Consider the following 24,412-nt stretch of genomic DNA (forward strand, 5'->3'; position numbering starts at 1 on the left):
TGATGAAAAGGATCCTGTGGACCATGATGATGGTTGCACAGCAGTGTAATGTCATTAATTCCACTCAAGTGTACACTTTAAAATGGTTAAGGTGGTAAATATGTTGTGTATTTTACGACAATTTTTAAAACTTATTTTGAAGAAGAAAGAAACACCAGTCGAAATCCACAAAACTGATTTCGTGCTGCACCAATGGGCTGCGATCTTACGTCTGAACCATACTGGTGTGGACAGCTGTCCGCTGGGCACACATGGTCCTCAGCACCGTCATCTCCACAACAGACTGCGGCTCCCTCAAGGGCAGGACAGCCTCGCGGACACTTCGCACACTCCGCGACCTGCACGGTTCCTGGGACACAGTGAAGCTCAGTGAATACGGAGCCACATGGAAATGACCTCCTTCTGAGGAGGGCTTCCTCCTTCCCCAGCTCACACTTGGCTGCCACCCTGTGTCACTTGTTTCGCATAAAGTGAGAAGGAAGTGACATGTAAAACGACCAAAACAATACAAGTACTTATGTTGTAAAGGCCAATGCCCCACGGAGCCATGTGCCTGACCGGACCAAGGGAACCCCACACTCCCAGGAGGGCTCACGGATGCCCCAGGAGTGCACAAAGCCACAGAAACACTGGCGCATCTTCCTGGCAAGTTTTATTAAACTGTGGAGCATGCTTAAAAAAAAAAAACAAAAAAAACACTGAATGAAGAGAACAACTGGCAAAGACGTGCCATGGCCTCTATAGGTGTCAGGCAGTGTTTACAGGTAGGCAGGGATGGGGCTAGAAAACAGAACTGAGGCTCCATTATTGGGAAGCTGTACCCACTTGATGTTGAGGAAGTGTATCTGTGAATGAAGCCACTGCTTTTTCAGCTCTGTTCCCCAAGGCCCCCAAGAGGAGAGGCTGAAGGAGACACTAAGAAGTGTCGAAATGTTAGCCAAAGCAGCTCCCTGCACTCTCTGACAGAGGCCACTCCCCCAAACTCCTGTGGCTATGTGCCTTCTTGTCCTCTCCTGGTAGATGGCTAACAGGCATCTCCACTTTAGAGTCCAAGATAGGACTCCTGACTTCCCCACCAAAGTTGCTCTTCCCATTCTCTCTGTAAATGTCAACCTCACGGACGCACTGCTCAAACCAGAAACCTGGTGGTCACTACCCTTGATGCCTCCGTTCCCCTCACCCCCGCAGCCAACCCGCCGACTAGTCCCACAGCTGCTTCCTCCAAAATGCAGCCTGGCCCCAACCACTTGGCATCTTCTGTCACCCTCCCACCACCATCGTCCCGAGACCGAAGCCCCAAGCCGCCATCGGTTCTCAGAGCTGCAAGAGCCTGCAAACTGTACGGCCTGCTTCCACCCTTGGTTTCCCTATGATCCCCCTACAGAGAAGACAGAATGCTGTCTTCAAAGTACAAGAGCAGGGCTTCCCTGGTGGCACAGTGGTTGGGAGTCCGCCTGCTGATGCAGGGGACGCAGGTTCGTGCCCTGGTCCGGGAAGATCCCACATGCCGCGGAGCGGCTGGGCCCGTGAGCCATGGCCGCTGAGCCTGTGCGTCCGGAGCCTGTGCTCCGCAACGGGAGAGGCCACAGCGGTGAGAGGCCCGCGTATCACACACACACAAAAAAAGTACAAGAGCATGCTGTCCTCCTGCACTAGAATTACACCTACGGTCCTGACCGAGTGCAACTCATGATGGGCCCCTCCCAGCTCACCACCCCATCTCCCGTCCAGCACCTCTGCTCAGCGTTCCAGCCATGCTGCTGTGCTGTGCTTCCAAGAGCCTGCCCCGCTCCTGACTGCTGTTCCCTCTGTTGGGAACAGACAGATCCACTTGCTCACTTTCCCCCATCATTACACCTTTTCTCTTCCAGGTCTCAGGCTAACTGTTGCCTCCACAGAAAGGCCTGGACTGCCTTGTCTAAAAAAGCAAATCCCGATTCTCTCCTTCCTCCTTCCAGCTTTCTTTACCCATTTACTACATTCTATTTGTTGAGAGGAAAAATAATCCACTTGTTTATTTCGTCCTCCATGCAGGAGCTCCATGCAGGTAGGACCCAGTCTTTCCGTGGTGGTTCACTGGGCCCGGCACACAGTGAGTCACTCAAAACTCTGCTGAATAAATAAATGAACAACTTGCTGGTGGAGGAGCCGCGGCAAAGAACACACTCACACAGCCCTCTCTAAATTTCTCTAGGAGAAGGGGAATGCAAAGGTCAGCTGAGGTCAGTTAATCATTCAACAAGTGCCCTCACGCCACTCAAATAAGTCATTTATTCTTGAAAGAATAATGCATTTTAAAGCACTTTTAGCTGTGGCAAATTATTAATCATTGTTTAGTGCTCCCTGATTACTGGAGGCTTCCATGACCCAGCCTGGGCAGGACTGCTGACACAGGGGGTGTAGGGAAGCAGGGTGACCTGGGTCAGAAAGTCCAAGAGCAGGGACTGAGATGAGGGACAAATGAGAGGCACGCAGACAGATCTCACAGTAAGACCCACCCTACCGCACTAGAACACTTTCCCCTATGGCAGGATTTCTTTTTTGTTTGTTTGTTTTTGTTTTGCGATACGCAGGCCTCTCACTGTTGTGGCCTCTCCCGTTGCGGAGCACAGGCTCCGGACGCGCAGGCTCAGCGGCCATGGCTCACGGGCCCAGCCGCTCCGCGGCATGTGGGATCTTCCCAGACCGGGGCACAAACCCGTATCCCCTGCATCGGCAGGCAGACTCCCAACCACTGCGCCACCAGGGAAGCCCTGGCAGGATTTCTTAAGCTCAATGGTGCTGACATTTCAGGCTGCATGCTTCCTCGTCACAGGTGGCTCTTCTGTGCTTTGTAGGAGAGTTTGCAGCATCCCTGGACTCCTTCCTCAAGATGCCAGTAGCATCTCTTCACCCTAAACTGTGACAACCTAAAATGACATTTTGGTAGCAAAATCTCCTAGATCAGAACCACTGCCCTAATCTGTCTTTCTGGAAAAGGCACAGAGCTCCACTTCAAAGTTTGGCCCCAGAGAGTAGCACAGCACACTGACAGCAGTCCTTAGCCACCAAGTCAAGGGTTATGGTTGAAACACATTCCTATATCCACTGGTTCAATTGTCCTTGAGCAGCTCAGTCTGGGAGCAAGGGATCTATGTTAACAAAGAATTACAATATGATGTGGAAACTGTAGTTGTGAGCTATTCATAGGATCTGCTTCTTGGCTTTTTTGCAGGTCAATGTAGGACGAAGTAGGGCTAAGGGATCAATCCCCCAGCTTACCCATCTTCTATACAGCACAGGTTCTCAAACTGTGGTCCCCACTGCAGCAACATTAACATCCTGCAACTCGTTAGAAACGCAAATTCTCAGTCCCAAACCTGCCCTATGAAAAATACTCTGTGTGGTCCAGCAAGCTGTACTGTACCAAGTCTTCCAGGTGATGCTGACGCCGGCTGCAGTCTGAGAACCTGCCATAGAGCATGCTTTGGCACACCTTGTCTGTTTTTACATCAACAGTCCCAACCCTGGGCTTCCTTAGTGTCGCAGTGGTTAAGAATCCGCCTGCCAGTGCAGGGGACACGGGTTCGAGCCCTGGTCCGGTAAGATCCCACATGCCGCGGGGCAACTAAGCCTGTGTGCCACAACTACTGAAGCCTGCGCTCTAGAGCCCATGCGCCACAACAAGAGAAGCCACAGCAATGACAAGCCCGCGCACCGCAATGAAGAGAAGCCCCTGTTCACCGCAACTAGAAAAAGCCCGTACACCGCAACGAAGACCCAACACAGCCATAAGTAAATAAATTTATTTTAAAAAAAAAGAATGAAACTAGACCATTATCTTATACCACACACACTAAAGTTAACTCAAAATGGATTAAAGACTTGAATGTAAGATCTGAAACCATAAAATTCCTAGAAGAAAATATAGACAGTAACCTATCTGACATCAATCTTAACAATGTTCTTGTGGATCTGACTCCAAAGGCAAGGGAAACAAAAGCAAAAATAAACAAATGGGACTAGAAGCCTTCTGCACAGCAAAGGAACCCATCACCAAAATGAAAAGGCAACCTACTGAATATAAGATATTTGCAAATCACGTATCCAACAAGGGGCTAATATCCAAACTATATAAAGGACTCATACCTCTTCACAAAAAAACAAAACAATAAAACTGATTAAAAAACAGCAGAAGATCGGAATGGACATTTTTTCCAAAGAAGGCATAAAGATGGCCAACAGACACATGAAAAGATGCTCAACATCACCAATCATTAGGGAAATGCAAATCAAAACCACACTGATGTATCACCTCACATCAGTTAGAATGGCTATCGTCAAAAAGACAAGAAATAACAAGTGTCGGAGATGATGTAAAGAAAAGGGAACCCTCATACACGGTAGGTGGGAAGGTAAGTTGGTGCAGCCACTAAGGAAAACAGTACGGAGATTCCTCAAAAAGTTAAAAACAGAACTACCACACAGTCTAGCAATTCTACTTTTGGGTATATATCCAAAGGAAATGAAATCTTTATCTCAAAGAGATACCTGTACTCCCATGTTCACTGCAGCATTATTCACAATAGTCAAGGTAAGGAAACAACCTACCTGTCCAACAAATGAATGGATAAATAAACTGTGATATGTATATGTACATATGCATATGTATACACACACACACACCACAATGGAATATTCTTCAGCCTTAAAAAAGAAGGGAATCCTGTCATTTGTGACAACAATGAATAACCTAGAAGGCATTATGCTTTCTTTGTGAAAGAGAGAGAAAGACAAATACTGCATGGTATCACCTATATGCAGAATTTTTTTTTTTTTTTTTTTAAGTCTAACTTATAGAAACCGAAGAAAAGTGGTTGCCAGGAGCTTGGGGATAAAAAGGGAAAGGTTGGTAAAAGGGTACATACTTTCAGCTCTAAGATGAATAAGGTCTGAGAATCTAATATAAAAAAAACATGGTGACTATACTTGATAACACTGTATTGTCCAACTGAAATTTGCTAAGATAGAACTTAAATGTTTTCACCAAAAAAAAAGGTGTCCGTGAGATGATGGATGTATACTTAATTTGATGGGAGGAATCTTTCCACAATGCATACATATATCAACTCATCACATCGTAAACTCCAAATATCCTACAATTTTGTCGACTGACCTCAATAAAGCTGGGAAGGAAAAAAAAAAAGACTGACTGCTACTTATCCTCATTCCTCTAAACCATGGAATTTCCCAAGTAACAGTGTGTGGGCTCTGACTGTTTATGCTGACAAGGTGACTCATGGTTGGCTCCTAAAGGTCATGCTAATGAGGACTCAGGATAGGGAGTAGCCACACCAGAAGACTAACTGTGGGATTAGAAGGTCGGGCCTGTGAGTCCATGCTTTCAGCCTGACCTCTGTAGAGGGGGGTCTGAAGATGAGATCAATCACATGGCCAATGGTCCAATCCACGATGCCTACATAATGAAACCCCAATAGGAACGCTGGACACCAAAGCTTGGGGGAGATTTCCTGGTTGGCCATACTCTACCATCGCACACCAATGTGCTGCGAGGGTGACATGTCCTGCCTCCACAGGGATAAGACAAGGAAGGAAGCCTAGAGTTTGGGACCCTCTCAGACCTCACCCTGTGTGACTCTCCCTTTGACTGGTTCCAATTTGAATCTGTTTGCCGTAATAAGCAACTGTGTTCTGTGTGTTGTTCTAATGAATTATTGAATGGGAGGGGGTTGTGCGAATCCTTTAATTTGTAGCCAGTGGGTCAAAAGTGAGGGTGGCCTGGGGAGCCCCGGACTGGGAGCTGGCGTCTGAAGGGAGGGAGGGCAGTCTTGTGGAGGACGAGGCCCTTCACCTGTGCGGTCTGGGTCAACTCCTGGGACTTGGTGTCAGAACTCAGGGCAGAGCTCTGCCCTAGAGCTTAAGATTCCACATCATCAGCTCACATCTCAGGACGACACCTGCTTAGCTTCTGCTGGCCGAGAGGTTCCCCCCACCAACTGGCTCCTCTGCTCTGACCACCTCCTTCTCCCACAGCCTCTCTGTCCTCCCCGCAGTTAATACACAACTACAGTCCTAGACCTAGTGCCCACCAGCCCATTGCTGTCGCTATGAACATTTCTGCCAACACGGAAAGAAGAGACTAGGAATGTTTTAAGAGCTTCCTCCTCTTGCCCGGTGGGCACGGGCTCTATCTAACTCTAGGACAGACTTCTCACATTTTATTCTGTAATGAAATCACCTGAGACGCTCGTTAAAAATAAACAGAGCCCACTCACCAGGGTTCTGACTCCCCACATCTGGGGCAGAGACGAGGAATCTGCGTTTTCAGCAAGCACTCCTCGTGGGCTTGGTCCGGAGGCGCGTGGAGAATTACCCTTCCAGGAAAGACTGGCGGTGGCAAATGATTGTTGGATCACAGGGGATGAGAGCTAGAACACACTTTGGAAAATCTAGTACAGCCCATGAGCCCCAGAGAGGAAAACTGGCTTAAGATGGCAAGGTCGGTTAAATGATTGAACTAGAACCAAAAACTCAGGCTTTGGGATACCCGGCCTGAGGAACCTTGCAAAAGGGTAGGTCAAAGATCCCTCCCTCCTCCTAGAATCTAGCTGTGGTGGATGCCTGAGGGAAGGATGGGGAAGCAAGGATTTAGGGTACTGCCTAGCAGACCAGCTACTCAATGGGAATGCACAGGCCCCTGTCACTGGTGTCCCCTCATGTCCGCCACTCCAGCCACCACTGACCGCTGGCTCAGAAGTGGAACAGGTCTGAGGCTCCAGGCAGCTGTGGAAATTGACAGCAGCAACTGGAACGAGGTAGGAGAAGGGCTGTCAGTGAACAGATTACGAGCACCTGGGGCCACGCCAGTGTGAAGAGGGTAGGACTCAAGTCAGGGACACCTGTGAGGAGAGAACCTGGCCCTGCCTCACACATAAGGGCATTAGCGATAAACAGTCAACCTGTTCAGGAAACCCAACAGTAAACAGTGCTGGGGAAACGTCAACCTTGGTGGGAATCAGAAAAACACAGAGGTGCCATGCCAGACCCAATTTCATTTTTCCTTCCAATTTTGGCCAGGTCAACACAGACACAATTACAAGGTTGGCTTATTTCAAACTGATCCAATTTTCCTTTAAAACAACCCAGATGTAGGGACTTGTCCGGTGGTGCAGTGGTTAAGAACCTGCCTGCCAATGCAGGGGACGTGGGTTTGATCCCTGGTCCGGGAAGATCCACATGCTGTGGAGCAACTAAGCCCGTGCGCCACAACTACTGAGCCTGCGCTCTAGATCCTGCGAGCCACAACTATCAAAGCCCTCATGCCTAGAGCCCACGCTCCACAACGAGAAGCCACCGCAATGAGAAACCCGTGCACAACGAAGACCCAATGCAGCCAAAAAATAAATAAATAAAATTTAAAAAACAAAAAAAAACCACCCAGATGTGTTTAATACAAAGCCAGTGTATCCTTTGCCTCAGAAATTTAACTTTTAGAAATGTACTCCAGGGACTTCCCTGGAGGTCCAGTGGTGAAGACTCTGTGCTTCCTCTGCAGGGGGCGCAGGTTTGATCCCTAGTCAGGGAACTAAGACCCCCATGCTGTGCGGCGCAGCCAGAAAAAAAAAGAAATGTACTCCACAGAGCTAAATTTTAAAGCTTGGGAGAGAAGGCCAGCGCTTTCTCTCCCCAGTGCGTAGTCCAGTACCTGGGGCAGAGAAGGATGAATGATTACATGGCTCAGAATTAAAGAATCAGGCCAGAGATGATGATTACACTCAAAATACTACCTTAAAAAAGTAGCCAAGGGGCTTCCCTGGTGGCGCAGTGGTTGGGAGCCTGCCTGCCAATGCAGGAGACACGGGTTCATGCCCCGGTCCGAACCCATCAGAGTATGCAGACTAATTAAAACTCTAAAAAAATGAATACAATACAGGTATACAGATGAAGATTTAAAAGAAATAGACACTGAAGAGTTTGAAGTTGACCTTTAATTCTTTTTGAGGAAAGGGAAGGGCTTACGACTGGGACAGGATACTTGAAGGTGGATGGGGAAGCTGGCCGAACCTTATTTCATAATCTGGATGGTGGTTACAGGGTGTTAACTCTACAATAGTTCTCTAAAGCTATGCCTTTGTTTATAATATTCTGTGCCTGTTGTATGACACAAAAAGTAAAAAAATTGTGAAGTGAGAAGATGTACAATGTGATTTCAATACATAATTTAACAGGTGTGTATGTGTATATATAATCATACTGACACTTTCCTACAAAGACCTGTGAAAATTACATAACAAATATATACGGTGACATTAAGAAGAGTGGGTTTTGGTGCTCTTCCTTTCAAAAAAAAAAAAAAAGGAAAGAGCAATGGTATATTATTTGTATTAGTTTGCTAGGGCTGCTACAACAAAATGCCACAGACTGGGTGGCTTAAACAACAGAAATTTCTCACATTTCTGGAGGCTGAAAGTCCAAGATTAAGGTGTCAGCAGGGCTGGTTTCCTCTGAGGTCTCTCTCCTGGGCTTGCAGTCGGCCAGCCACCTTCTGTGTCTCCTCATAGGCCCTCTTCCTCTGTGTGTATGTGCACCCCCAGTGTCTCTTTCAGTGTCCGATTTTTCTCTCCTTACAAGGACACCAGTCATATTGGGTTAGGGCCCACCCTAATTGTCTTAATTTTCGCTTAATCAACTCTTTAAAGGCTCAATGTCCAAATACAGTCACTTTCTGATGTACTGGGCACTGGGGTTTCAACACATAAGCTTTGCAGGGACACAGTTCAGCCCATAACACCATTCTTCACTCATCAGACATGCAAGAAAATGGACACTTTGCATCCAGCACATGAAGTGAGTCGAGGCAAGATTAGCCATGAGGTGGTACACTTGTTGACACTTACAGATGAGTGCTCAGGGGTTCATCATGCAACTCCTTCTACTTTTGTATATGCTTGTCATTTTCCATCATGAGAGAAAAGGAAGACTGAGGGTAAATCCACATCTGTACATAGGTCTTAGATGTTGGGTTATTTTCTCTATAAAAGTGAGTCACCCAACAATTAATATTGGTGTTATCTGTGGTTAGAAATAAAATTAATATCTTTTTCTCTAATCAGCAATGAGAATACTTTTTAAATATTTTAATTAATGAAAAAGAATAAAGGAGTAACAAAAGGAAAGGTGGGAATAATATTAACAGCTGAACTCCATCCACAGCGTAGCTCACCTAATACATCCCTTGGCCCATTCATGAGCTGATCCTTCCTTCTCTTATTCCTGGCACATGTTCAGACTATTTCCTAGCCCCCCTGCAGTCAGGAGAGATGGTGTGGCACGGGAGACAGGAGAAGGGCTGTGTGCCACTCACACGCAGGATCCAGGCCTTAAAACCATGAGCACACCTCCTCCACGCTCTCCTCTTCCACCGTCAGAACCTGGATGAGGTAGCAACCCAGCTTCGACAAAGCAGAAGACAACAGGAGCCTGGCCTAGACCCATGCATTCGAATCACCTGGAGATCCTGGTCAAATACAAATTCTCATTCACTAAGTCTGTGGCAGGACCTGAGACTATGTTTCTCCCCAGCTCCAGGTGATGGCGATAGTGCTGGTCTGCAGACCAGCGAGGCTCTAGGCAGACACCCACCAAAGAGGTTCTCATTTCTGATGACTCAGAGATGGCAGTCAAATGATGAGCAGTAGAAGGCACACCAAAAAAGACCCGACCAGGAACAGCCAGCTGGCCTTTCTCTCCTGACCCATGACAAAGTTTAACTCTGACCTATGATTAACTCCGGTCTCCAAGTGCAGCTAGCAAATGAATCCAGAGACAGCTGCAGACAGATTACTTTAGTATGTGTAACGTGATACAAGTTGCCTGGGTTCTATTAAAAACAGTATCTGCCGCCCCGAGTCAGAGGACAGGGCTGTCAACAGTGGGATCTCCACAGCACACGAACAGCGACAGCTGGCCTGGCAGAAGAGGACAAGAGGACAAGAAGGTCACACGTGGGCCTTGGGTTCCCACACAGGGCCCACCAGAACTCCTGTTCTTATGCAGAAGTCCATGTAGAAATTGTTTACTCCCTGAGACCACAGCTATCATTAACAGACTATTTGTCTATATAAAATCTCGGCAAATATTTGCATCACCTCAGCCCTCAACATACTAGCAGTCCAGTGTTTATAAAGGTTTTGTAACCTTTTGTACACTGTGTTTGTCCAAAATTTGCAAAAAGCAGATGAGAACTTGGCAGTAACCCCGTGATACTTTGAGACGCTCTGTTTTGCAGTGGAACCTTCTTGGGTTTAGGGAGAAGTTTACCTAACTTCCTGTTCTTTTGCTATGCACGTAACAGACATTGGCACACAATGTTATCAGGGCACACAGTGTGACATGGCTTTGCATGAAACCGGAAGAGGGGAATAGGATTCCCTCAGCCTGCAATCACCATTAAACCAAAGCCTGGGAAACAGGCTGAACATCTCTAGGAAGCCCCGATCCTCCCCCCTCACGCCCCAAGAACTCCCATCGCAAGCCTCTGCCCACTAACTCTAAGAAAAAGCCATCTGAAGGGGAATTCATGAGAAATCTAAATTATTGGATGAACTCAAAAGAGGCACAGGCTGCTTAATCTCAGGGACCTGAGACAACGTCCTTGGGAAAAACATTCTAGAGTTCAGGGCATCTAACTTATAATGTTTATGTACTTAGGAAAAACATTTCACAGCCAGGGAAGAAAGCACCTTACAGCCTGGCACTGCTGAAACTGCCACAAATTTCACAGTCAAACATGAAATCTAAATCAATCTCCTCTACTTTCAGTGGCCCCACGAGGCCACAGGCTGTCTTTACTGTTTTCATTTCCCCAAAGCATCTAATATATATAATGCAAAGTATGTTCTGGGCAAACCTAAATACTTGCTACTTAACACAAAAACACACATATGCCTAATTTGTGACCCCATTTATTTTATGTCCCCCAAAAGGACAAGAAAAACAGATACTTTGCCACCCAAAAAAATCAGGAAGATGCATCTACTGCAATCATTTATCTCTAACTCAAGAACAATTTATTCAGAACAAGGTTCCTATTTATTTGGAATCTCCCCTAAACTTCCAAACTTTTTTTCCCGAAGTCTCCACACAGCACAGTTCTAATGTTTAGACATTCTCTTTTTCTGATGATTCTTTCAGCATTGACAGTCTAGGGCTCCCTTCAACACTGATGTGAATTTCAGGGTGCAATTCCATCTTGCCCAGCCTCACTGCAGCTCTGTCAACTTGGCTTAGGTGTGAAGTCCTGAAGAGCGGACCTCTGTTATTGCTTCCTTTTCCTCCTGGTCCCTCCCCTTGGGGTCATGACTCTTCAGGCCCACCGATCAGACTCAGTTGTGCCTTCAATTCCCCAGAGGATGTCATCGAAAATACAGAAAGTTAAAATTAAACTCACGATGTTCAATGAGGCGGCATTTGGTGCGTTTCCTTCTGTCCCGCTGAGCGAGCTGAGGACCCTAAGACTTTGGTAAAGCACCACTGACCCTCTTGTTCTCTCCAATGCCTCTTGCAGCTGGCTCCAGGATTTTCTTAACAAACTGCTTCAGCTCTTCATGTTTCTGCCCAAACTTTTTTCTCCTCGGGCCTGGCCATCAGATTCTTCTATATCATCACACAGCAAGGTGACTAATTTTTAAATATTTAAGGCCCCGTAGGAACACTCTGACAGAGACTTCCACCCCTGGTCTAGGTTGCCCTACAATTCACGATTATCTCTTGGCAAATGGTATGAGGTTTGAAGAGAAAGGGCAGTTGATGACACAGCTATGATTTTACTCCAAGTAAACAGAATAACTAATAAAGTAGGTGAGCCTATTTTTTCATTTAATTTTTATGTCACCACCCTACATGATTAGAAGAAAAGGTAAAGGGTTAAAAAAAAGCAATGATTTGAGTTCATATTTCTTTTTTTTTTTAATAAGTGCGTAGAGACTACACATCACTATTTATTTATGGCTGTGTTGGGTCTTTGTTGCTGCACGTGGGCTTTTCTCTAGTTGCAGTGAGCAGGGGCTACTCTTCATTGCTGTGCGCGGGCTTCTCATTGCGGTGGCTTCTCTTGTTGCAGAGCACGGGCTCTAGGCACGTGGGCTCAGTAGTTGTGGCACGCGGGCTCTAGAGTGCACGCTCGGTAGCTGTGGCGCACGGGCTTAGTTGCTCTGCGGCATGTGGGATCTTCCCAGACCAGGGCTTGCACCCGTGTCCCCTGCATTGGCAGGCGGATTCTTAACCACTGCGCCACCAGAGAAGTCCTTGAGTTCATATTTCTGGTAACTATCCATGAGCTAATAACTGAGAGATTCCTTAAGCTCCACAAACAAAACATAGAAGGCCCAACAGCCCTGAGGCAGAAGGCGTGATGGAAAAATCCCCAGTGCCCACGCTGGCTTTGAACATAAAACCACTCTTCCGCACCAAGTCAGTCCTTCTTTATGACTATTCTGTCCATCTTTCTTCTAGGCAACTGTTTAGAGCTCTGAGCTCTCAAAAATCCAGACCTGGAATGTGGGATTCTTTACATAACACTGAGAAGAGCTGTCCAACATGACAACCCAATTTAAAATGTAACAGGCTTTCTGCCTATTACTCAGAGTTAAGGGGGAAAAGCTAATTATAAATTATAGACTTTCTATCTGGGCAATACTAAGTCACTAGGACAGACTTTAGGAAAATTCCAGCTAAACCAGTTCATTCTTTGAAGCATTAGGTCAATTATGAACATACCAACCCTCAGCTTGAATAGCTGCATATTCAGAAAGAACAAAAACCTCTTATGAAAAGCCTCTGTACGGGGTCTGTTAAAGGGCTTATTTGAGAGGAAGTAAGTTGAGACAGACGAAACTCCCTAGCGAATCCTAGGACAGGCTAAAACAGCTTCCTTAATAATTTTGGTACCTTCTCCCATTTGCTTTAAAAAAAAAATGTTTCCTATAAGCTTGCAGAGGTGGGAAAAAAGCAACTGAAAACAACACAAGCAGGCTTCGTGAGCAAAGAGAATGCTTTGTAGGAGACACTTTAAGATGGCCTGTCACCTTGGCTCCAGCCTGTGCTGTTTCCCCGCAGCCCTAAACCAGCCCCTGTGATCTGAATGCCCGTTTCAAGGGAATCTGATTTCCTCTCACAAGCCTCTCTACTCCCCGCCCCTCATGGAGGTCACCTGCACTTCATCAGAAGGATGGGGGGACAGAGGTAAGAGAGACCACCGCACACACACCCCACAAAGGGTTAAGAACAGTGAAAGGGCCCCAGGACCCTGCTGTGTAACCCAAGAGCAGAGGAAGGGTCGCTCCCTCTTTCTCCCTCCAAAGAGGCCAGAGACAAATGCGATCTTCCTCCCTCGATCCCCAGGGCAGCAGCCCCCAAACCACAGCACATGCGTAACCTTTATGAATACAAAAGGATGAATACAAAAGGATGAATACAAAAGGATGCAACACACAAACTCACTTTTTTCACCAGGAATCTCAACAACAGGACTATAGGGAAACCGGAATTATACCATTAATTCGAATTAATGATACCATGATTTCGAATTAATGCCTCGGCTTCCTATTCAGCTGGCTTTCTGCTGGAGCTAAGCGCGTTTGCTGGCTAGACTAGCACACACCTTCAAGAGACCCCTTTAGGTACTGTCTCTCCAGTCCCATCGTGTAACAGGCACTTTTCTAGGTTCTAGACCTCAGATACAGTCTTTTTTATGGAGCTCACATTCAGGAAGGGAAGAAGGACGATCATCAAATAAAAAAGATACATCCAGGACAATGATAATGACCAGACGGAAAATAAACAGAGGGAGACACGGCTGAGGGCGGAGGCAGCCGCTTTAGGTGGCGTGCTCACCGAGGAGGCCAGGTGTGGACCGAGACTCGAAGGACGAGCAGGGTAGTGTTCCAAGCAAAGAGAACAACAAGTCAGAAGCCAAAGGCCTAAAGCACTCTCAGAAAAATCCTGAAATACTACGTACTTGCCTCTAATTCAGCAGAGATCGTAAAAGAATGTCCTGTAGAAGGGAGGGTATCGGGGAACCTGGGAGAGGTAGCTGGGCTTCAGGCAGGTCCCAGAGGAAAGCAGCAAAAGCAAACGTGGCTAAAATCTTCTCCCATCCACCCCACAAGGTTAATACTAATATGTTATATCGGCAAATAAAGAAACTGGCTTGGGGAATTCCCTGCCCGTCCAGTGGTTGGGACTCAGGGCTTTCACAGCAGAGGGTGTGGGTTCAATCCCTCGTGGTGGAACTAAGGTCCCACAAGCCAAGTGGCGTGGCCAAATTTAAAAAAGAAAAGAAAAAAAGAGACTGGCTCGGACTGGAACTGGACCAAGATCGAGATGACACAGCTGGTAATAAGCCAGGACAGTCACCACAGAGTTCAAACTCACTTACTAAGCCCCACCTCAGACACAGTGTCCTTCCATCAGGGCTGAGAATACAGCTTCCTCAACCTCTGCAGAGCCCAAGGGCACAGGGAGCCACCAGGCCCCTCGGAGCCCTTGGCCCACTCTTCCTCCCAACCCACTACAAAAGCACTACAATCAGCTTATCGTCTAAGCTAGCTAAGACGGTGAAGGTCTGGGTCATCTGGGGGCCTGCCAGCCTCTCCACCTGACCCAGGACTTCCCTGGCGCCCAGCCGCTCAGGGGCCCCCCTTGCCTCGGCTTCCTATTCAGCTGGCTTTCTGCTGGAGCTAAGCGCGTCCACTGGCTAGACTAGCACACACCTTCAAGAGACCCCTTTAGGTACTGTCTCTCCAGTCCCAAGACTGTCAACATTCCCCCAGGTCCCACAACCGGCTGGGACCAGGCAACACAGACGCCCACCCACCTAGCCTGCCAGATGCCACCTCCAGGAGGACATACTCTCCCTGTAGCTTTCACAGCCATTATTCTCATGTACATATCACAGGTCAGGGGTTATCTTAGGAGAATACCCGCTCAAGTGGGGATAATAATAGTAATAGGTTTTCACTAATCATTACTCTTGGTAAAAGTCTAGCAAATACTAAAAAGTTTATTAGCATTACTCTGTCCACAGTTCCTGCCCATACTCCACGGCATGGGGGAGGGGCACATTTTAAGGAAGATGACCTTAGCTCCATTAGATTGATCGTATTATTTCTCATCCAACCTAAGATACTCCTAGGAGTGAAACGGGGTGCTGTTAATAATTACAATGCGATAAGTGATGTAAACCAGGACCGTCCTGGGAAAACCAAGAGTTGAGCCACCTGATACAGGCGAAAAGAAAAATTTTTTTAAAAAACAGACTTAGAGGCAGATTGGTTCAAGATGGCAGAGTAGAAGGATGTGTGCTCACTCCCTCTTGCAAGAGCACTGGAATCACAACTAACTGCTGGACAATCATCGACAGGAAGACACTGGAACTCACCAAAAAAGATACCCCACATCCAAAGACAAAGGAGAAGCTACAATGAGACGGTAGGAGGGGCGCAATCACAGTAAAATCAAATCACAAACTGAGGAACCATTATAACACAGAAGTACACCCACTGGAGTGAAGGCTCTGAGCCCTAGGTTAGGATTTCCAACCTGGGGCTCCGGCAACGGGAGGAGGAATTCCTAGAGAATCAGACTTTGAAGGCTAGCGGGATTTGATTGCAGGACTTTGACAGGTCTGGGGGAAAGAGACTCCACTCTTGGAGGGCACACACAAAGTCATGTGTGCATCAGGACAAAGGGGAAGGAGCAGTGACCCCACAGGAGACGGGACCAGACCTACTTGCTAGTGCTGGAGGGTCTCCTGCAGAGGCAGGGGGTAGCTGTGGCTCATCATGTGGACAAGGACACCGGCAGCATAAGTTCTGGGAAGTACTGCTAGTTGTGAGCCCTGCCGGAGTCCACCATTAGCCCCACCAAAGGGCCTGTAGGCTCCAGTGCTGGGTCACCTCAGGCCAAACAACCAACAGGGAGGGAACCCAGCCCTACCCATCAGCAGACAAGCATATTAAAGTCTTCCTGAGCTCTGCCCACCAGACCAGCACCCAGCTCTACCCACCACCAGTCCCTCCCATCAGGAAGCTTGCACAAGACTCTTAGATGGCCTCATCCACCAGGGCAGACAGCAGAAGCTAGAAGAACTACAACCCTGCAGCCTGTGGAATGAAAACCACATTCACAGAAATATAGGCAAAATGGAAAGGCAGAGGACTATGTTCCAGATGAAGGAACAAGATAAAACTCCAGAAAAACAACTAAATGAAGTGGAGATAGGCAACCTTCCAGAGAAAGAATTCAGAATAATGATAGTGAAGATGATCCAGGACCTCAGAAAAAGAATGGAGGCAAAGATTGAGAAGATGCAAGAAATGTTTAACAAAGACCTAGAAGACTTAAAGAACAAACAAACAGAGATGAACAATACAATAACTGAAATGAAAAATATACTAGAAGGAATCAGTAGCAGGATAACTGAGGCAGGAGAATGGATAAGTGACCTGGAAGACAGAATGGTGGAATTCACTGCCACAGAAAAGAATAAAGAAAAAAGAATGAAAAGAAATGAATGCAGCCTAAGAGACCTCTGGGACAACATTAAACGCAACAACATTCGCATTATAGAGGTCCCAGAAGGAGAAAACAGAAAGGATCCAAGAAAATATTTGAAGATATTATAGTGGAAAACTTCCCTAACATGGGAAAGGAAATAGCCACCCAAGTCCAGGAAGCACAGACACTCCCAGGCAGGATAAACCCAAGGAGAAACACGCTGAGCCACACAGTAATCAAACTGACAAGAATTAAAGACAAAGAAAAATTATTAAAAGCAACAGGGGAAAAATGACAAATAACATACAAGGAAACTCCCTTAAGGTTAACAGCTGATTTCTCAGCAGAAACTCTACAAGCCAGAAGGGAGTGGCATGATATAGCTGAAGTGATGAAAGGGAAGAACCTACAACCAAGATTACTCTAGCTGACAAGGATCTCATTCAGATTCAACAGAGAAATCAAAAGCTTTACAGACAAGCAAAAGCTAACAGAATTCAGTACCACCAAACCAGCTCTACAACAAATGCTAAAGGAACTTCTCTAAGTGGGAAACACAAGAGAAGAAAAGGACTTGCAAAAACAACCCCAAAACAATTAAGAAAATGGTAATATGAACAAACATATCAATAATTACCTTACATGTGAATGGATTAAATGCTCCAACCAAAAGGCACAGGCTTACTGAATGGATACAAAAACAAGACCCGTATATATGCTCTCTACAAGAGACCCACTTCAGATCTAGGGACACATACAGACTGAAAGTGAGGGGATGGTAAAAGATATTCCATGCAAAAGGAAAACAAAAGAAAGCTGACATAGCAATACTCATTTCAGATAAAATAGACTCTAAACTAAAGAATGTTACAAGAAACAAGGAAGGACACTACATAATGATCAAGGAATCAATTCTAGAAGAAGATATAACAATTATAAATATATATGCACCCAACATAGGAGCACCTCAATACATAAGGCAACTGCTAACAGCTATAAAAGAGGAAATCGACAGAAACACAATAATAGTGGGGGACTTTAACACCTCACTTACACCAATGGACAGATCATCCAAACAGAAGATTAATAAGGAAACAGAAGCTTTAAATGACACAATAGACCAGATAGATTTAATTGATATTTATAGGACATTCCATCCAAACACAGCAGGTTACACTTTCATCTCAAGTGCACATGGAACATTCTCCAGGATAGATCACATCTTGGGTCACAAATCAAGCCTCAGTAAATTTAAGAAAATTGAAATCATATCAAGCATCTTTTCCGACCACAATGCCTCAAGATTAGAAAAAAATTACAAGGAATAAAAGTAAAAAGCACATGGAAGCTAAACAATACGTCACTAAATAACCAAGAGATCACTGAAGAAATCAAAGAGGAAATCAAAAAATACCTAGAGACAAATGACAATGAAAACACGACGATCCAAATCCTGTGGTGTGCAGCAAAAGCAGTTCTAAGAGGGAAGTTTATATCGATACAAGCCTACTTCAAGAAACAAGAAAAATCTCAAATAAACAATCTAACCTTACACCTAAAGGAACTAAAGAAAGAAGAACTAACAAAACCCAAAGTTAGCAGAAGGAAAGAATCATAAAGATCAGAGCAGAAATAAATGAAAAAGAAATGAAGGAAATGATTGTAAAGATCAATAAAACTAAAAGCTGACTCTTTGAGAAGAGTCAAATTGATAAACCTTTCGCCAGACTCAAAGAAAAAGGAGAGGACTCAAATCAATAAAATTAGAAATGAAAAAGGAGAAGTTACAATAGACACCGCAGAAATACAAAGCATCCTAAGAGACTACCACAAGCAACTCTATGCCAATAAAATGGACAACCTGGAAGAAATGGGCAAATTCTTAGAAAGGTATAACCTTCCAAGACTGAACCAGAAAGATAGAAAATATGAACAGACCAATCAAAAGTAATGAAATTGAAACTGTGATTAAAAATCTTCCAACAAACAAAAGTCCAGGACCAGATGGCTTCACAAGTGAATTCTATCAAATATTTAGAGAAGAGCTAACACCCATCCTTCTCCAACTCTTCCAAAAAACTGCAGAGGAAGGAACACTCCCAAACTCATTCTATGAGGCCACCATCACCCTGATACCAAAACCAGACAAAGATACTATTAAAAAGAAAATTACAGGCCAATATCACTGATGAACATAGATGCAAAAAACGTAAACCAAATATTAGCAAACAGAATCCAACAACACATTAAAAGAATCATATCACCATGATCAAGTGAGATTTATCCCAGGGATGCAAGGATTCTTCAATACACACAAATCAATCAGTGTGATACACCATATTGAAAAGAAGAAGAAAAACCATATGATCATCTCAATAGATTCAGAAAAAGCTTTCGACAAACTTCAACACGCATTTATGATAAAAAAAAAAAACTCTCCAGAAAGTGGGCATAGAGGGAACCTACTTCAACATAATAAAGGCCATATATGACAAACACACAACCAACATCATTCTCAATGGTGGAAAGCTGAAAGCATTTCCTCTAAGATCAGAAAGAAGACAAGGATGTCCATTCTCACCACTATTATTCAACACAGTTCTGAAAGTCCTAGCCACGACAATCAGAGAAGAAAAAGTAAAAGGAATACAACTTGGAAAAGAAGTAAAACTGTCACTGTTTGCAGATGACATGGTACTATACATAGAGAATCCTAAAGATGCCACCAGAAAACTACCAGAATTAATCAATGAATTTGGTAAAGTTGCAGGATACAAAATTAATGCACAGAAATCTCTTGCATTCCTATACACTAATGATGAAAAATCTGAAAGAGAAATTAAGGAAACACTCCCATTTACCACTGCAACAAAAAGAATAAAATACCTAGGAATAAACCTACCTAGGGAGACAAAAGACCTGTATGCAGAAAACTATAAGACAGTGATGAAAGAAATTAAAGATGATACCAACAGATGGAGAGATATACCATGCTCTTGGATTGGAAGAATCAACATTGTGAAAATGACTATACTACCGAAAGCAATCTACAGATTCAATGCAATCTCTATCAAATTACCAATGGCATTTTTTACAGAACTAGAACAAAAAATCTTAAAATTTGTATGGAGACACAGAAGATGCTGAGAATAACCAAAGCAGTCTTGAGGGAAAAAAACGGAGCTGGAGGAATCAGACTCCCTGACTTCAGTCTATACTACCAAGATACAGTAATCAAGACAATATGGTACTAGCAGAAAAACAGAAACATAGATCAATGGAAGATAGAAAGCTCAGAGATAAACCCACGCACCTATGGTCAACTAATCTATGACAAAGGAGGCAAGAATATACAATGGAGAAAAGACAGTCTCTTCAATAAGTGGTGCTGGGAAAACCGGACAGCTACATGCAAAAGAATGAAATTCGAACACTCCCTAACACCATACACAAAAATAAACTCAAAATGGCTTAAAGACCTAAATGTAAGACTGGACACTATAAAACTCTTAGAGGGAAACATAGAAGAATGTCCTTTGACATAAATCACAGCAAGATCTTTTTTGACCCACCTCGCAAAGTAATAGAAATAAAAACAAAAATAAACAAACAGGACCTAATGAAACTTAAAGACGTTTGCACAGCAAAGGAAACCATAAACAAGATGAAAAGACAACCCTCAGAACGGGAGAAAATATTTGCAAACTAATCAACGGACAAAGGATTAATCTCCAAAATATATAAACAGCTCATGCAGCTCAATATTAAAAAAACAAACTACCCAATCCAAAAATGGGCAGAAGACCTAAATAGACATTTCTCCAAAGAAGCCATACAGATGGCCAAGAGGCACATGAAAAGCTGCTCAACATCTCTAATCATTAGAGAAATGCAAACTAAAACTAGAATGAGGTATCACCTCACACCAGTCAGAATGGCCATCATCAGGAAACCTACAAACAGCAAATGCTGGAGAGGGTGTGGAGAAAAGGGAACCCTCCTGCACTGTTTTTGGGAATGTAAACTGATACAGCCACTACGGAGGACAGTACAGAGGTTCCTTAAAAAACTAAAAATAGAATTACCCTATGACCCAGCAATCCCACTACTGGGCATATACCCAGAGAAAACCACAATTCAAGAAGACACATGCACCCCAATGTTCACTGAAGCACTGTTTACAATAGCCAGGTCATGCAAGCAGTCTAAACGCCCATCGACGATGAACGGATAAAGAATTTGTGGTACATATATACAATGGAATATTACTCTGTCATAAAAAATGAACGAAATTGGGTCACTTGTAGAGACGTGGATGGATCTAGAGTCTGTCACACAGAGTGAACTAAGTCAGAAAGAGAAAAACAAATATTGTATATTAACGCATATATGTGGCATCTAGAAAAATGGTACAGATGAACTGGTTTGCAAGGCAGAACTAGAGACACAGATGTAGAGAACAAACATATGGACACCAAGAAGGGAAAGTGGGGTGGGGCAGCGGGGGTGGTAGGATGAATTGGGAGGTTGGGATTGACATATATACACTATTATGTATAAATTAGGTAACTAATAAGAATCTGCTGTATAAAATAAATAAATAAAATTCAAAAAAAATACTTAGAACAGGGCTTCCCTGGTGGCGCAGTGGTTGAGAGCCCGCCTGCTGATGCAGGGGACACGGGTTCGTGCCCAGGTCCGGGAAGATCCCACATGCCGCGGAGCGGCTGGGCCCGTGAGCCATGGCCGCTGAGCCTGCGCGTCCGGAGCCTGTGCTCCGCAACGGGAGAGGCCACAACAGTGAGAGTCCCCCGTACCGCAAAAAAAAAAAAAAAATACTTAGAACAGCTCTACAACCTCAGGCAATCAAAAATTTTACTATTAATCTGATTTCGTATCAAATCAAGGTATGTTTATTTCCCCTTTTTTGGGTGGAAGAGCAGGAGGGAGGCTGCTAGACCAAATCATTCCCTTCCAAAATAAAAAGATACAGGAATTCCCTGGCGGTCCAGTGGTTAAGACTCTGCACTCTTACTGCCGAGGGCCTGGGTTCAATCCCTGGTCAGGGAACTAATATCCCAGAAGCTGTGTCGCCCGGCCAAAAAAATAAAATAAACAAAATTTAAAATAAAAACAAAATAAAAAATGCAAGCGCAACAACACTAGGATCCTGGCCTGTCAGAACAGCAGGATATGAAGAACACAAACCCTTTTGTCTACAATCAAGCCAAATGCTAAAGTCCATCGGGAATCAGGTGACACTTCAGAAATAAAGATCGGACTCGGACATAAACACCAGACTGCTAAACCTAGCCAAGAAGCCATCATTTGTAGTACGATATGCTTTTGGAGGTGCACTTCTTAAGGGATTTAAAAAAAGAGAATTTCTGCACAAACTGAGATAAAATGTAGTTTTCCAAGCACCACCTGGTTCTAGTCTGAGATCACAGCAGCTCCCGAAGCTCAGTGTAAGTCTTCCTCCTCTGCCTTCCAAGGACCTCTGGCACCGGACTTGCAACATCTGAAACTGAGACAATACCAACCCCTCCCCATTTACAAAGTTGTGTTGCTTTGGGCACAAAATTGTTTAACCTCTCCGCGCCTCGGTTTCCTTGGCTGGAGGCAAAGAACGCGGCTGCCCTTGGCCGGGCTTTTACAAACGTTAACCATGGTTGCGGTAGCATCGCACCTGGCATTACTGGAATTTGCTTCAGGTTGGAAAGTATTCCGCAAAGCCCCCGCGGGTCCTGGAGCGCTCAGGGGGCTGTGCAGAGGATGCGAGGAGACACTGCCTCTTGCTTCGGAGAGCGAGGGCAGCTGAGAGGGGGATGGAGGCGGGCGGGGCGAGGTCCCCTGGTAACCCGCAGTCCCCACCTTCAAAGATCACCCAGCGTCACTGCACATGGATTTCCGTGGAGCTCAGTAGACGGGGCCAACTTTCCGAGGACGGAGGGGAGGGGAGCAGAGAGAAAAATAAAGCAGAGAACACCGGAGAAGGCAGGACCAGGAAGCAGAAAGAGGCCCGAGGGAGGGTGCACAGAAGCGTCCGGAAGCGTGGAGTTAGACCTCAGGCCAGCGGCGGCACTGCGTGCTTCCTGCCCCCCGGAAGGCAGGACTCAGCGGCCTCACTCAGGTCCACGGTCTCCACCACGCTCGGCGCCGCGGGTCCTTCCACACACGGGGCGCTGCAGCGGTGCTCATGTGAACCTCTTAGGGCCTTGAAATCCTTGCCAGGAACTCAGCCTAAACACGTGAGACGGAGGAAACCGCACGGTGGCCTAAACCACAGCGGCTCTGTCTGCGTGACCCTGCGCAGCGTTTTCTTCAACCTGCCTGGGCCTCCCCTGTTCGCCTGTCACCAGCTTCTCAGAGTCATCAGACTTTCCCAGAGGGTCAGCTGGCTCAGCCGGCCTCGAGTTCACCTGCAGTTTGCAGGCTGAGTTCAATCTCTCCAACACAGCCCTCTCCCACCGCATAGACCACCTTTTGCACAACTCGCATTCAGCGGTAGCTGCTCGTTACTCACTTTGCTCTGCCCTAAATAAAACGGCCAGTTCCCAGAAATCAAAGGCAGCTAATTCCCTTTCTGTGTTTGAGTTGGCTGCTCTGTGGGATTCCTTCCTGCTGCACCTCATCCTTCCTGGAAGGGGTTCTTAGAAAATGTGTCTCCCCCTTATAGGAATCCCTCCCCATGAAGGGGCTGGAATTTCCCTTCAAAAGACTTCAATTTACTTTCTGAGTGGCTCCTAGCAGAGATGACCAAAATCCACTCAAGAGAGGAAGGGAGGGAGGAGGGAGGAGGGACGGAGAAGAGGAATCCTAATTTGGCTTGCTCAAAGGGACTACTCTTTAAAATATTTGTTGAAGGAAAAACTAGGACTACATCATATACTAAGGGGGGAGAAGAAAGGATTTTGAGTTTGCCTGAGAACAACAGAGCCATCTTTTTTCGACTATTAACATCAGATACACTACGGTCTTGTATGGGGTTTTCCCCAAAGCAAAATTATTTGGGAAACTTTCATGTAGATGAAAAAGAGAAAGTTTAGAGCATGAGTCTGAGTTACCTCATAGCCCAAAAGAACAGAAGAGCTTACACTGGATAGCCTTATGCCAAAGATGTCCCCACCTCGTGCTGGGGGAACTAACAGCAACAATGAGTAATCTAATTTCTAGAGCAATAAATTATACTTGCAATGCCCAGCCTGCCTGTCCAGGGGCAGAATGCACTCTCCCCTCCCAAGTACAGCACTCGAAGGGTTTATGAAGATTGGCTACATGTATGTTTGAAGGCTTAGGAATTATACCTGAATTCAACTCAAAAAAATATGTGAGGGCAGGTCTATAATAAGCAGATGGAGTAGAGGGTAAGGCTTGTGGGGTCAGAATCCTTGGTGAGTCCAGTCTAACGGGACAAACCACCACAATACAAAGCAGCTCTGATCAATGACCAGTGGCACTAACTCCAGCCAAGCCCTCCATGGGAAACGGGAGTTGCTCACGTGCTCAGGCTAACAAAGTACCACACACAGGGTGACTTAGACAAGAGAAATGTATTCTCTCACAGCTTTGCCAGCTCGAAGTCCAAGATCGAGGCACTGGCGCTGTTAATGAAAGAGGGAAGCTGCCGCAAGTTGACTTGGGCAGTCCTGGCCACATTGCTCTGCTGAGAAACTGCTTGCAGAAGACTTCTGGCAACACCACCCAATAATTTTCAGAGTGCCTCCACAGACAGCAGCCCAGTTCTGAGTGTAAATTACATTCCCCTTTGTTGCTTTTCTTCATATATCTTAATTGCTGTGGGACAGTTACTAACGGGTCACTTCTCCATTCATCAGAGATGGATATTATACAC

General features: G+C 45.5%; 1 protein-coding gene across 10 annotated transcripts in view; it reads right to left on the bottom strand.

Moving 5' to 3' along the window:
• ABCC4 (ATP binding cassette subfamily C member 4 (PEL blood group)) overlaps positions 1 to 24,412 on the bottom strand; it is a 215,403-nt gene that overhangs the window by 178,332 nt on the left and 12,659 nt on the right. The window contains exon 1 of one of the 10 annotated variants that reach the window (XM_024755277.1): positions 22,432 to 22,857. The exons of 5 other annotated variants lie outside the window; for them this stretch is intronic. The gene's annotated coding sequence lies outside the window, so the exon portion shown is untranslated. Of the gene's footprint in view, positions 1 to 6,275; positions 6,299 to 8,897; positions 8,921 to 21,984; positions 22,010 to 22,246; positions 22,858 to 24,412 lie in introns of those variants that run through there. 4 more of the 10 variants (XM_024755275.1, XM_024755276.1, XM_024755279.1 and 1 more) reach the window with 4 other exon arrangements.

This window comes from Neophocaena asiaeorientalis, unplaced genomic scaffold (genome assembly GCF_003031525.2).
Source record: "Neophocaena asiaeorientalis asiaeorientalis breed wild unplaced genomic scaffold, Neophocaena_asiaeorientalis_V1.1 scaffold141, whole genome shotgun sequence".
Lineage (NCBI taxonomy): Eukaryota > Metazoa > Chordata > Mammalia > Artiodactyla > Phocoenidae > Neophocaena > Neophocaena asiaeorientalis.